We start from the raw sequence: 8,018 nt of genomic DNA, 5'->3' as shown, positions 1-8,018 counted from the left end.
ATGTCAGTGGCACTTCTCACCAAATCGTGAGGCACTTCATGCCTTCTCCTGGTAAGCCTGAGGCACTTAAGTTTCCAGGTAGTTCAAGCCCAAAACATCAAGGTTAAGCTGTTCGGAAGCACAAGGCAGAGGATGTTGTCTGAGCAGAGCAGGATGTGCTGAGGCAGAGCAGTGGAGCAGAGGCAGCAGCACAACTGCTTGCAGTTTAGGTCAGTTCATATCATTACCCGAGTGTAATGGCTCTTTTGGCCACAGACTCACCAATCAGAAGGGCATTTGCAAAACCAACCATATTAGGTGAAGCCAGGGCTTGCTTACCCTTGTTTGGGCAAGACACTAATAAGTATCTAAACACCTCTGGGTACCTGTTTATCAGTTTGGGTGGGGACATAATGGCCCAAGCCTTTGTTTTCCTCCCACCCTTGCTTCCCCCATCAGCAGAAGGGTGGGGCAAGCCGGGACATCTAATAGGCCTATTAGCCTTCAGGACAGTGGATTAGGCCAAGATCCCCCTTGTGCAGTTGTTAATCTTTGATATGGGGCCAAAAGTGGATGCCTGGGGGAAAATTTGCAGCATATATAAAAATAATAGATAGCAGTATTTTCTCAGAATAAACACTCAATCTGCCATTCCTGGTAGCCCAGCAGGCCTCCTGAGTGGCCTCCCTGACCAAGAGGAAATCTATTTTGACTTAATCCTAGCACATGAGTCTTTATGGACAATGCACACTAAAACTCATGTACATCTAGATGCCTCTGAGCCAGGCTGGCCAGAGCTGAGAAGTGTGACCTTGCAAGTCCCTGCCAAACTACTCCAAGCAATTTCTTCACCACTCTAGACAAATGCCAAGCCAGGGAACATTCACAGATGGTACGGTTCAAAGCTCTAGGAAAAATGCAAGCAGTGGCACATTCTTTGAACCCTACTCCATGTCTACTCGACATGCACTCACAGTTATTGAGGGCAGAATAAGTTCATAGATGATACAATCTGATTTCCAATCTAACAAATAACTGTATCCTATTATTGCACCCAATATTTGGAGTGTGAAAAGCAGCTTGCAGATTAAAACCCTTCAAATTACACCTGAGCAGAGAGGCATCCCTGCTCATGGTGAGGAGGTTGGAGCAGATGATCTCTGAGGTTCCTTCCAACCTAAGCCACTCTAAGATTCTGTGATCTAGATCTGTGCTGTGGTCATTGCCATTTGCAGGAGTCCTGCCCAGCAAGGTGAACCAGACTCCTTATGAATGATGAAATCAGCTACCAAAATGACAGGAGAAGCTGCCTGGAAGTTCATGCAATTTCATGACTGGGTATCACATCAGCCTTGAGCTTCAAACTCTGCGTCCCAAATGGTTAATGACTCGCATCAATTGCTGACAGAAATGCCAATCAACGGGGATCAGCTGTAGAATAATTAGATGCAGAACATGAGCATTAGGTATGCTCAGAAGTTACAAAACCCAAGAGAGTGTAAAATTGCAGTTCCTAGGGAGCTGATTCTCAAGAAATCCTTGTCAAAATACACCAGATCCGAATCCCTTTCCTTTGCTTTCACAACAGACAACAGTTTTCAATATAAGTCAAATTAGTTTATGTATTTCTAATTATTTAGACCCTTAAACAGGCATCTGACTTTAGTGTACTACAGATTCACTCGTTAAAACTTATTTGATGACTGCATCTGGAAGATGCATGTATTTTAGTGCTGATAACATCTGCAGTCACCTAGCAACATATTTGTGACAGTGACCTGGCAAATGGTTAAATTATTTTTTTAACTGTTTAGCTCTTGACGCTCCAATGAAATCATATTAACTTATCCATTGTTGCCATTATATGGCCTATCCCTGGAATGTTCACCTCTCCCCTATGTCTGAGCTAGAAAATCAGCTCAAATGGCCACATCACCTCCCAACATGCCACCCAGCAGCTGCTGTGCCCCAGTGAGCCCCTAGCTGCCTCAGCGCTCAAAGCAGGCAGGGCTTGTCCACGCTCTGTGTGGCAGGAGCACAGCCTGGCAGCATGCCAGAAGCTTTGCAGAAGTGACAGGTGACATCCTGCAGTATTGTGACTTGGAAGGGACAGGTACCAAGCCCCAGCCCAGCCAGCAGGCACTAATGCTACCCGTGGCACTAGTAGTACTGCCTGTCCTTCTTGGCAGTGCTGAGTGCGGCCCAGCTCTGAGCCACCCTGGCGGTGTGGTTCCTCCCTCCTGCACTTCTCTGTGGGGACACCCAACTGCCTTTTCCACCAGCCCTTCCTGCTTCCTTACCAGCAGCATCCCTCCAGCTCTTTAACACACAGGAGGAATCAGAGGAGCACAAAATGTCTGACAGATTCAAGTGGGTAGCAGAGAGAGACAGAAGGCAAGCAGTTCTTCCTGCCCCTGTGACATCCTTTACCATGGATTCCCATGATGAAATTCCAAGTACTGTGTGTCCCAGCAAGAGCAGATTAGCTGATGAGCAGAGGGCCCAGTGAGGAGAGCCTTCCATCTATGTTCCTATCCAGGAAGGCTTGCTAGCATTTACCACTAGTGAACATACAGCTGCAAGAGCAGCGGCAAAGTTCAGCTAAAACACAGGACAAACACAGGCACAGTGACAAGGTGACAACATTCCAGCTCCTCACAGCACAAACATGGCCAGTGCCTGCACACACAAAATACCTGTGCCTGAAGTCTGGTCCTGGTTCAGTTCTGCAGAGGATTTTATACATCTGTGTAGTTGGACCAGAGTACAACTTGAACCAAAACCTCACAGAACTGAACATTCCCAAACCTTGTTAGGTCCAGATGAATTAGCCCAACCTGAAATGCCCAAATCTCATCTCTTGTGAATTTTGGATCCAGAGACAGAGCTTGAATTCATTACTTGGTCTCATCTTTAACATACAGTGAAAACAAAACCAGTATCAGCCTTTAAAGTAATCCTTGTGTGTCCTGCACGACTGCCTTTCTGCTTGCTGGACTCCCATGATGACTGCAGACACAGCTGTAACCGACTTGGCCTTTCCCAACAGAGGAGTGTTTCTCTGGGAGGCAATTATTTTCTTCCTGCTTCTGAGGTTTGCAGGTTTGGAGCTTGTGCTTTCTTTCAAGCTGCCCTAACTCTCTCAAGAAGTTCTCCAGATGAAAGCAAATGTTATCTCAAAGGGGTACCATGTCTTTCATTACACCCTGGCTTCGCTTCTGGAAGTCATTATTTGCTGATCTGCCTGCCATTTCCCTCAGGCATTTGCAGCTCACGTTGAACTTCAATGTTGAAACCTGGATTCCTAAGCATTTTGCTTCTTTCCTGAACAAGCTTCTGTGATTTCATCACAGGATAGTTTCAGGATGAAATCAATTTTCTGTTTATCAGCTTTCAATAGGTCCTTTTCACTTCCCATCATTTCATTTTCCTATTACTTCACTTGCTGTGTCTCATTCAGTAGTGAAGACAGCCTTCTCCTGAGCTGCTCTATCATCTCCATCTTTCAGAACCAGTTTGCCTGATCAACATCTAGAAAATTGCCAAAGCTTAACACTGAGAGCAGACCTCACAGTGGTGTGAGTGCCCTCAGTTACCAGCTCAGGTTATCCGGTGTAGAAGCTGGTAAAGAGGAGGCGGATCAGGACTAGTTGCAGCCTCTCAGTCGGTGGTGCTGGGTTCTTCCTGCCTTTTCCCTCCTTGGCCTCTGTGCTGGTGATGAACAGTTGTACAAAAGCCAAGCACATGGCTTGCTTGCCATGCAGCTGCTATGATGGCCAGCTTCTGCTTTAGTTGTCTTCAGAGGCACAGCTCTCAAGAGGAGACACTGAAAGCCATAAATGCTGAGTCTATCACTCAGTTCTGTAGCTCTAGCTGGAGAGCTTGAGAAGCCTCATGTGGAGACAACACTTGCACAGCTGCTTTGCTGCACAGTGAGGTTTGCTACAAGCTAAGGAGCAAAGTTTAGAAACCCTTTTATAAGACCCCCTTTAGGTTTCTGTGTAAGTTACATGCATGAGGTTAAAGTCTGCTCCCAGTTTCACGTGCTGGCAGGTCCTCTCACATTGCACTGGCCTTTGTATGGGAGTAGTCAGGTGGTATCAAACTGGTGTTGCCTGCCTCAGCACTTCAGCCATGGTGAGATGGTGAGTGCATTTGGTGGTGAACCTTGGCTGGGAGATCTTCCCAACCAGTGACCATGGCTGCTCTGAAACTCTTCTACTCTGCTCCTAGAGGTGAACGGTAGAGGAGATCAGATGTGCCCTACTTTTTGAGGATGCTGAATACACATTCACAGTACTTACAGGTGATTTAGCTTCTGGAAAGCATTCAAACAGTCCAGAAATGTGTGCTCTTGCACATCTCCACCTGAGAAGCAGAGTAACTCTGCTGGCATTGAGCCAGACCCACATTAACCCTATTGAACAACTTGGGCCATGTAAGCAGCCCAACAGGGACTCCCCAGCTGTGCCACCAGCATCCAGCACACATTCCAGAGAGCTGAGCATGGTATAAAACCTAGACAGAGGCAGCAGAAGGGAGCAGGAAATCCCAGGATGCCATTCCTTAAGAAGGCATATCCACATCACTTCAAAGAGCCCTGAAGGGTTTCCAGCCACTGCTCAGAAATGGAGCCCAGAGTATGCCAACTGCCATCTGCTCCAACTTGCTAGAATGATAAATGAGTGTTTTGGAAACCACATCAGTTTGGTTCTGACTCTACAGGCATCTGCTTCCCAGGCACAGATCACAACCACCCGAGCCACTGATCGTGCTTCCCCAGCGCAAACTCACCCAGCACTTTCTTCATGCTTGGCTGCACCTTCATGCATGGGGACACCCACAGCCTCCCTCTGGACTGCACAAGCATCTACCTCTGCCTGCTTTGCTTTGCCTCCAGCTCCTGGTGAATCTTGTCTGCCTGTCTCTTTCCTCTCAGAACCTCAGATTTCATTCCTTCCATCTCATCCTTGTTGCAGCATTGCTAAGTTTTGCCTTTTCTTATACTTGCTCCAGAAAAACAGGGCCAGCCTGTCCATGGAGACTGCACTGAGCCCATCTCCAGATCAGAGTCCTGAAGGCACAAGCAAGATCATCTCTGCTGCTCATTATGAAAAGTGAGGACAATAGCCTGCCACAAGTGTCTAGCCTGGCCCACTCGGACAGGCAAGGAGAGAAGCTGTGTGAGCTGATCACTCTGCACCGGGGGCTGGCAGCATTCCTTAGCTGTATTTCCAGAGTTTGTAAGAACTGGATGGCTTAGTGAAGATTTCAAAAGCTGGCTGGATTCCACAGGAAAACGCATTTAAAATTAGTTCTCTTCAACCACACCTTCACATTCCAATAGCTGCTGGTGGCAGCTAGGTTTAGCACCTATCTCCTAACTTGGTCTGAGCAAACAGAATGCTTACTGAGCAGTCCACCTGCCACCTCTAAATGGAAGCCAGATACAAAAATGAACAATAAAAGGTGCATATAAAAGCTGTTGATGACAGCAATCTTTTCAAATGTTAGCACTTGGACATGACATTTAATAAGCCAGGCAGGTCAGATCTGGGTCTTGCTTCAAATCAGGAACAGCTTTTCTCCTGGTTCCAGTGACATTGAAGGTCAGTGCATCATCACTGGTGTACCAGTACCTCCCCATTTGTATCCAGCATTAGCATTGTCCATCATTTTGTGGTGAATGCTGTGATCTATAAAAGGATTTTTACACTCAACTTACTACCAGAATATGACATTTTGAAGTGTTCTGGCTGACACATGTACAGGTAAGATCTCAAAAGTGTAGCCCCTCAGATGCAGCATATAAACAAATGCCCAAAGGTCATTTTCTCATGTTTCACTCCTTAACCTGGTTTGGATTCATTTTGGGGTTCCATGCACAATTTGTAAAAGCACATGTTTGGCAGAAGAGCTGAGCTTTGTTGTGAACATTGCAATCATTCCTCCAACACCAGGAAGTTGCTTATTGGTTCAGACTTGTTCAGTTGATTTTGGTTTTTTTATTCAACAGATCCATGATATAAACAGCCTTGATGATCTGTTGGTAATATCCTGGATTTCATCATTCCACCATTTTCCCTAGAAAAAGGGCATTCAAAAAGTCCAATAATCTTGTCCCCAGCGCTCTTTTCCTTTTGCTGCTAGAGGCCACTTGCACAGCAAACATCTGCACTTGGTACCTAGGGTGCCAGGGCATCCTTGAGTGCTCCGAGACAGTGCTTGGAACCTAAAGAGGTCTGACCCAGGCTTGTGTATCAAAGAGCAGGTTACTAATCCCGACTACCAACCAAGAAAGAAGAAAGCAAACATGAAATGCAGCCGGGGAGGGAAGCCCTTTGTAATGCTGTAGTTTTTACACCTATTTGTGAACCATCTATTGGTCAGGGTTGTGCCAACAAGCACAGACTAGCATTACATTTGAATGGGCCTGGAAAAGCAGATCAGAGGGATGGTAAAGCATTGGTGGAAAACACAGGAATCACTTTTGCAGGGTGATTCAGCAGTGATTTGATATCTCATTCATTCATTCGTTGTAAGGCTAAATTCTCTGCTGCCTTTCCTTCCTATCTGCAGCATGAACCACAACAGAGTTCTGCAGCCATCTCACGAAAGCTCTGCAGACCTCTCCATGGAGACCCATTTAAATAGAGAAGTCACAGGACAGTTGCTATTTGTGTGCCTGAATGGAAATCTATTGTTGTGTTTTTTGCTCCAGTGAAGCAGAACAAACCCTGCTTTTTCTTTGTTTATATGAGGTGAAAAAACATACTGATACTGACTTACAGATAGAAACTCTTAGTGATAGTCAGTTCCTGCTCACTTTGAGAACATCTGGGAACACAGAGGTAGTCAGTCCATCTGTCCTGGGCAGCATACTTGTGATGTTAAATACCCTCCTCATTTCCTGTGCGTGGTTACACCTCATGTTGAAGTCTCTCACAGTCACAGACTGTTTCTTTGCCTCTGTTTAAACCAAGAGTAGCCTCTGGACACTACACAAATACCAATTCTGGATAAAAAATATAAGGCATGAAAACTAATATAGGTATTTTTATATCTGAAGTAGTTAACTCAGAAAGCCTCAGCCTTTGTCTCAGAGAGCTTGTGTCATCTCTGACACATCACCACTCTCTACACTTTGGCTTTCTATCTCTTTTTAATTTCTTCTACCACAGTGTCTTTGTCAGCATCTAGATGCTCCCTGTGTTCATGTTCCACAAACATATAAACTAAAGATAGTTTTTGCTGCATACATTCACACATTCAGAAGGAAACACATTCTGAGGAAAAAAAGTAAGAAGGGAAAAAACCCCAGGAGCTGTGTAATGCATTTTGTCACATCTGAGAAGATGTATCTGGCATGGTTTAGCACCAGGCTTGCTGGAGCCAGACAAGGGGTGGGCTTGATGATTTTAAAGGCCTTCTCCAACAAAAAGGATTCCCTCCTGTTGTGATTCTCTGTGCAGCCCTCTACACAAGTCAGTGCACAATGGCAGGCCAGTGGCCTTCCTGCCAGCTAACTCTGCCCTGCTCCTCACCAATAGTTAGCCCCCCTGGTAGCTGACTGCTCTGCGGCTGAGCCAACTCAGGTGTGCTGGCTTCATTTCTCTGTTCTGGGGGAGCAGAGCTGGAGCCCCTGTTCTCACAGGCAGCTTTGGCTCCTTGCAAGGCCTCTGATTTTGAGGTTAAGGCAATTCACAGCATTAGCATCAGCAAGTTCTCTATAAAGGACACTAGAATAGGTCTTGTTTTAGAGCACATCTTAAGGGACACCAAGATTCACCTTGCAGATGAAGACACTTGGCTGGTGTCCACATGTGAACTGGATGTCCAAGCTTTCACTACAGCCAGTGCAGCCTAGAGATCTGCCCACCTCAGCCTAAAGTAGCCCTTTCAGCACACCAAGCAATTGTGTAAGCTCAGATGCCTAATGCCAGCTTTGCCTGCAGTATCTAAGACAGAACTGCCAAGTATTAAACACAACCCTTCATCCAAAGTGGCAGTCAGAACCAAGGGCCTATCACAGAACATCT

This window comes from Pogoniulus pusillus, chromosome 23, assembly GCF_015220805.1.
Source record: "Pogoniulus pusillus isolate bPogPus1 chromosome 23, bPogPus1.pri, whole genome shotgun sequence".
NCBI lineage: Eukaryota > Metazoa > Chordata > Aves > Piciformes > Lybiidae > Pogoniulus > Pogoniulus pusillus.
Note: the sequence above shows the minus strand (reverse complement) of the source record.